This window comes from Asparagus officinalis, chromosome 9, assembly GCF_001876935.1.
Source record: "Asparagus officinalis chromosome 9, Aspof.V1, whole genome shotgun sequence".
In the NCBI taxonomy this organism is placed as follows: Eukaryota; Viridiplantae; Streptophyta; class Magnoliopsida; order Asparagales; family Asparagaceae; genus Asparagus; species Asparagus officinalis.
This window is the reverse complement of record NC_033802.1, coordinates 45,288,986-45,296,527: the sequence shown is the minus strand read 5'-3', so window position 1 is coordinate 45,296,527 and position 7,542 is coordinate 45,288,986.

Here is a 7,542-nt window from a genome sequence, read left to right as displayed (position 1 = left end):
TTGGAGGAGTCGCCGTTCATTGGTGGTTGAGGCTGTTTGCCTCTTCTGTTCTTCAGATCCGCGTTGTAGCGGAATCCGTCTGTAGACTCCATCGCCTTGGCGAATTGTCGCGAAAGGCGTTGACGTCGCCTCTGGCGGGCTCTCTTTGAGAGAGTCACAACGCCCTCAACAGTAGAGGCGTCGGCAAGAACAGGTTTGACCTCGTTGGAGGTCGGTGGAACTTCACCCGGCGCAACTTTGGCGTCAGCTGGGGTGAGAGCTTCGTTGGAGCTTCGTTGGCTTTCCGAGCTTCTTCGAACCAACGAACTTTTCTCCTGGAGGAGAACTTCTTGGACTTGCGGGGGGAGGTGGATCCGGACGAGGATGACAGATACTCCTCGAACTTGGCCTGATCGAATTCATATTCGACCTCCTCCTCGACCGGGATTGAGATTCGCGGCTGCGACGTGACGATCTCGGCAGCGAGATCGGCGGCTCCCACTGTGGTCGCCAGATTGTTCGCGGAAAAAATCGTAGCTTTCTTCATTGAATTCATTGTTCTTCCCAAGTAATTGCTTTTTTGATTACAAAAGATCCGGTCTTTTTATAAGATCCGGTTACAACAAAATCAAAGAAAAATAAAAAGATTACAACTTTCCTTTCGAACGAATCACGAGCTCCTGTTTTGCGGTCACTCGCTTTTGTGGGTTCTTTGCCAATGCCGGGGTTAATCCGTGGACCACCGCGCGATCTAGATCCGGTCGGATCTACACGATTTGACGGGTGTTATCTCACTAAGGAAATAACAGCCGGGGGGTACTATTTCACCAAGGAAATAATAGCCTTTAGTTCTCGGGATCAAAGGCCAAGCTTTGATCCGGAGTATTACTTCGTGTAGATCTCAGATCTGATCTCTCTCTCTCGAACTCCTGGTGGCTCGGTTTTGGCCGAGTCCCCTTGGTGTTTGGGTTTTGCCGTTTTTTCCGGTCTCGTGGTTGATTTGGACTCTGATTTGTTGATCTGAATCCTGATTTGGCAGTAAACCCGCTTCGTTGTTGATCCGGATTCTGATTTGACAGTCCGAATCCCAATATGGTAGTAAATCCGCCTCGGTGTTTGAGTTCAAATCCGTTCTATGGTTGGATGACTCGTTGACTCACCGAACTGTTAGCTTGATTCTGCATGCGAATGGATGTATTCCATTGTTTGCGTGCGGTTCGTTAGCCTCGTTGCCTCGTTAATCCGCTTCGTTGCGTGTCACTTGGCTTCGGCGTTGTGGACTGACGCTCGTGTTTGGATATGTCGCCCGATGGTTCGTCGGTTTGTACCGAGCTATGCTAAGGGACCTATAAGCAATTTTATACGCCTACAGTCATGCGTTCACCCGGTTTTGTGATAAATTCCGGATACAGAACCTTTCCTCCACAGCCTATAACCCTTCGGCGAATGGCTTGGCCGAGGCCTTCAACAAAACGATTATTAAGATCTTAACCAATCTAACTTCCAATAGCAAGCGCGATTGGAACAAGAAACTGGGTGAGAGCTTATGGGCGTATCGCACAACGGTTCGCACACCGACTGGCAACATGCCTTACTCATTGGTATACGGCTGCGAGGCCGTGTTACCATTAGAGATTCAAATTCTATCCCTCCGCGTCGCCCTGGCAGTGGGGATGACGACTGAGGATAATCATCAACGACGCCTCACAGAACTTGAAGCGTTGGATGAGAAACGACTGGAAGCTCAACAACACATTGAGTTCTATCAAGCCCGAATGGCCAAGGCTTTCGACAAGAAGGTCAAGCATCGATCCTTCAAGGAAGGAGAACTGGTACTAGCCGCTCGGCGACCAATGATTCTCACTTCCAAGAAGAAGGGTAAATTTCAGTCCAAATGGGAAGGACCGTTCGTGGTGGAGACAGTCTACTCGAATGGAGCCTATCGCCTCGTCAAACCAAATGGCGACAAGATCATGATGCCCATCAACGGCAAATACCTAAAGAAGTACTACTCTTAATTCTCCTTCAAACTCCCACGGGTGCATGAGTCTAAACTGGTCTTCACTCCCTCCAACTGGTACACGAGGCTAAACTGTTCCTACTTCATATACTCCGATGAGAAACCCTACATGAGACGCTACTAACAGCGTTCTTAGGTGTGACCTAGATCGCCATTTGGTCTAACCTTCTTACAGTCGAGACCAAGACAATCCTGTTATGTTAATTATCACCTCTGACAAAATCAACTTACCAATCCTCCTCAATAGGGTGGTAAGTCCACAGAGTTGCTCGAATCGCAACAAACTCCCACTGTCATGTTAACACCACACCTCTGACAAAATCAACCTATCAATCCTCTTTAATAGAATGGTAGGTCCTCAAAGTCGTTCACATCGCGACGTACAATTCTGTTATGTTAACTATCACCTCTAACAAAATCAACTTATCAATCCCTTCCAATGGGATGACCTCTAACAAAATCAACTTATCAATCCCTTCCAATGGGATGATAAGTCCTCATAGTTGCTCCAATCGCTACAAAACTCCATCATGTTAATGATCACCTCTGATGACTGGCACCGTTATTCTCACGGGTAACACAGCCTAAGTAATAGCCTAACATGCGACGTGTTATTACTTCGGTCAATAGTCACACTCCTACGTCCTTGAACTACCTGACCTATTCCGGCTATTCTGACATTCTCTTAGAATAACCGATGGGTAGCAGCCCACCACGCGACGGCTCCTGCAGCAGTCGATCGTCACATTCCTACATCCCTGAACGATTCGATTATCATATATGTCGTCCCCGCAAACGGCGATAATTATCAAGGGCGGTTCGACAGGCTACATGTCCAACTGTTCCCCCAGATAGCAACTCGTCGAATGATAAGTTATAGTTGGGGTCTTCAGCTGGTCGCATGCACGAGCAACTGCTCCTTGTTTCAAGCTAAGGGTTACCCTCTTGGTTCCACTTGAGCTGTAACGTGAAAGTCGGAGTTAACCCGACCCCACGCTGCGAACAACCAAAAGCAGAAGGAGATCCTAGCGACTAAGTCCAAGACAGACTAGTCAAAGGCTCGCCACACTGCGAGAGATGGCGTAAATGACTCAACTCAGGCGACAAGCAGCGCAGACGAGTCTGACACAATGGTCATCATGGACTAACCAATAGTCCTAGGCGAAGATCAAACATAGAAAATAAAAAGAAGACTGTGCATGCAAAACAGTAGATAAACGGAATAAAAGGCCATTACGGGCCAAAATTACATGCATAGAGTTTTTAAACATCAACAAAATTACAAAAGAGTGTTTAAACAAAAGATAAGGATGCACTACACCAACTTCAAAAGACTAAAACTGGCGATTTTTGCCTTGACGGCCGTAAGCTCTTCCGCCTGTCTGGCTCTGGCCTTCGCCTCATGTCCCTGCTGAAGCCGGGTAAGAGCAGCCTCGCCATTCTCTTCTTCCTGGCGAAGGAGCTGGAGCGCCCTCTCTTCCGCCTCGATAGCTCGGTAAGCCTGCGTCTTCTTATGCTCTAGCCGCCTTAGCCTCGCCTCACCTTCGAGGGATCCGGCGTCTTCGAAGAAGGCAGCATCCAAATAGGCATCCATCTTCGCTAGTATAGCTCGATGTCGCCTGCGCAGACGTCCGAACAGAGCCTCCTACTTTAGAATTCGCTTCGCCGGGTCCTCATGCTCAAGCAGAGCGCTCATGGCGAGAGGTGTCGGTTTGGGGTCGGCATGCACCAGCTCCTCCAAGCAGTACATCAATTCCTCCAAACGGTGGAGCTCGCTCACACCGTCGGGCAAGTTGAGCACCGCCTACGTGGCGGATCACATCTAAGCTCTCCTCCACGAAGGGGAGCATGTCGTAGTACCACCCAGCGCCCTCGCTAACAACGGCGGTGGTCCTACGGATGGCATCCGAAGGACAGCAAGCATCGGGCTAGGAGTGGAAGCCGGAGCAGGAGACCCTTGAGCCGGGTCGGTGGTTGGATACGGCGTCGCACTGGCGCCAGCAATGGGGGAGGAAGAGCCAACGCTCTCGGAGGCCATTGAGCAGAGGAGATTTTGGAGTTTTGTTTCTCTTAAGGCGAAATTTCGTAAGTACGAGAGCTCAGCCCAGGGTATGGAGAGTGCATCATATAGCCAAAAGCCCAACGGCTGAGATTTGTTGTCCCGAACAATTGGGCGGCTCAGATGTCCCACGACACTTCGAGTTTGATGCCCATAAAAGTGTCATCATTGGGACTCCGAACCGACCATTCGGATTAAGCGCGGAAGGCGAAGCATCCCGTCGCTTCGCAATTAATGAGCACTAACACGCCCACGTCATCTTAGCTGGCAAGCACTTGGGTCCACCGGTAGACGCGTGGCACGAACTCGCTCGCGCTTGAGTTTCGCCTGCAATGTGAAATTCACCTCGCTTGAATTCTGCTTGTAGTACAAACTCGCCCGTGCTTGAGTTTCACCTGCAATACAAAATTCGTCTCAGTTGAGTTTCGTCTGTAGCCCAAACTCGCTTGTGCCTGAGTTTCGCTTACAATCTAAACTAGCCATCACTCGAGTTTCATTTGCAGACCAAACCCACTGGCGCTTGAGTTTTGCCTATTGCTCAGAATTGCCTGCAACTAAGTCTACTTGCCACATGAACAAGACGCCGAATGGCGACACAACGAAACTTGGAAAGAGTATGTGCACAACGAGAAAATGCAAACTTCATTGGATGCTTCTAGACAGTACATTTGAACAAAGTTATGACTTTACAACCAAGGGAGTCGTAACATTGCATTCAAGAAACAAAACTGAAACAGAACGTCTTGAGTCTACTCCTATCCTACGGGTTTATTCTAGGAGCTTGAAGGATGCAAGTCTGGCTCTGACAGCGGCTATCTTCTCCGCATGCATGGCACGAGCTTTGTCCTCTACCTCCTGTCGGATCCGCGCCTCGAAAGAAGCGTTAGCAGCAGCATCCTCCTAAAGCAACAGTGGAAGATTATGCCTCTCTATGGCGAGGTCGCCCTCCACCGTCTCACTCTGAATGCGCAGGCCTGACAAGATTGGTTCCCCCTCTGCATACGGAACAGAGCCTAAAATGATCGAAGAAGCGACAGACTCCATGTCAGATTGCAGCAGGTGGTGCCGAAGGTCCAGACGAGCAATAAGGGACTCTTTGTCTTCTAAGTCTCGCCTTCGACATTCTTGTTTCCACACGGCGTGACGACAGACAAGAGCCAAGAATAGCTTCGTTTTGGATTCCAAATCTGCATGTCGCAAGTCCTCCAATTTTGTCAGGAGCAATTCCAGATCGATGAGCCTCATTGAGCAACGCACTCTGAGCATGAAGTCACCCGGACAGTGGAGGCGAGCCACACGATCTGAGAGGGACTGCTTCAGCTCCTCGAAAGTACCACGACCCTGATCAACGAGCGAGATCAGTCGTTTCACGGCGTCCTCCAACTCCTCTAACTGGGTCAGAACGGAGTCCGAGGGTTTAGGCTCCGGATCACGATCAGGCATGAGGGCTGAAGAAGAGGCATCGTCCCCAGCCTTCCTCACACTGGACGCCTTCGCTTGGGGTGCCATTTCGAACAAGAGGGAGACAATCAACGCAATGCCCCCTCCGACAAGAAAAGAAGGTAAAAAAATGATGTACTGGCCAAGACGTCATATCTAATGCGAAGCGACGTGCCTACGTCGTCTTAATTAACGAGCATATTAACGCTTAAATTGACACGTGGCCCACTTAAAGCGGAGCCCGCCCGCGGGTCGAATTCATCGTTTAAACTCGTAACGCCCAAGCTCGTCTGACATTTGAGCCGTTTAGGACTCGCATACCACTCCGGAATTCGAGTCAGCCCCAATTTTGCCTGTAGAAAAAATTCGCCTGCAAACAAAATTCGCCTGCAGATAAAACAAGCATGCAGCTAAAATTCGCCGACAGCTAGAATCCTCCTGTAGCTAGGATTCCCCTGTGGCCAAACTCTGACTGGTGCGAATCCATGTTGAACAATGACAAGAACGACAAAAAAGTGGAGCGCACACAACAGAAGTAATGACTAGAAACAAAGAGATAATTTCATTTGTTAAAGGAAATTCTGATACAACGAGGGAATCAAAAGCAAATTACAAATCTCTCAACCGCGACTTTGCCTCATGAAGCTCCCGAGCGTGGCGAAGCTCGAGCCTCCTCAGGATCTTTTGGTGAAGATCTTCCTCAGTGCGCGAAACCAAGTCTTTCACGGTGTGTTTAGCCTCCTTGAGGGCTCGGTCTTTCTCCTCAACATAACCAGCGACCAGTTGCCGTCGAGACTCGATTTCCTCCAACTCCCTTAGCAACTGTTCACGAGCCTCCTCCTGAGTAGCTAGTGAGGCCTGCGCATTAGCAATGATTTGCTTGAGCTACACTATCTCCGAAGACAAGCGAGAGAGGCGGGAGTCAGCCTTTTGTTGCTCGAGGTTCACTCGTTCATTCTCGGCCTTAACACGCTCTAACTCTTCCGACAACCTTGCCTCCAACGACATGGTCTCGTTCAGTCTGCGGTCGCGCTCCTCCAATGCTGCTTGAACCTCGCTGGACGTGAGATGAACGAGCTCGGAACCCTTCGCATGAAGGATAAGCAACTATCGGATAGCCCGCTCTACCTCTTCCAGATGTTGAAAGTATGGTTTAGCCACGGTAGCACCAAGCTTCTTGATCAGGAAAACTATATCATAATCGAGGTCATCCTTGAACTCCTCGAAGGGGCAACTCTCTTCCAATGTGAGCTTGATACAGTCCGCGAGAGTGTCTTGGAAGTTAGCAAGGGTTCGCGCCACCTTTCTTCTACACGAACGCTCCAAAGGAGAAAGGGTAGCCTCATTTGCTGCAGACATCATAGCCAAAGCCTCGATCAAGGGGTTGGTAGTCATGACGGTAGAGGTGGTGGCAGAGGCTGTCAAAATCGAAGCGCCAGCTGACGTCACTGGAATATCGGCCGTAACGCCGACAGTCACCAAGGATGAGGAAGCAGTCACCAGTCGAGCGGGTGTCTCCCCTCGGATCGAAGACTCCTGCGCCGGAGCTCCACCCCCGACCAACGCTTCTTCAGGAATAGGGATTTCTCCTAGTTGGTCTGGCGCCTCTTCGTGAGCCAATGCCTCCTCCTCGCTCGATATCGCCTCATGAATCGAGACGTCATCGTCCGCCTGTGATTCACCCATCTCTCCAGCCGAATGACCCGCCCAAGAGGGGGGATCCTCTTTACCAGTAGCTCCATGGGATGGGTCAAGTGCGTATACAAGAAGAGGGTTAGTAAATGCCCCTCAAGGGGAGCCCTATTGACAATTCAGTGTGTTGGGTCAGCGACACTAGATCCTACCCTTACCTGAGCCGCCAAGCTCCTCTTCATCCCCAGTTCCCTCCTCCTCATCGGAAGGGATGGAAATCACCTTCTCAATCGTACCTACATAAAGTCAACACAAACGTCAGAGGGTGCGGATTGGACATTACACCCGAGAGTACGGTATTAAGGATTACCTCCTGGTACGGTCGTAGGAGTTGTTGAGGCTCCCGCCTTTG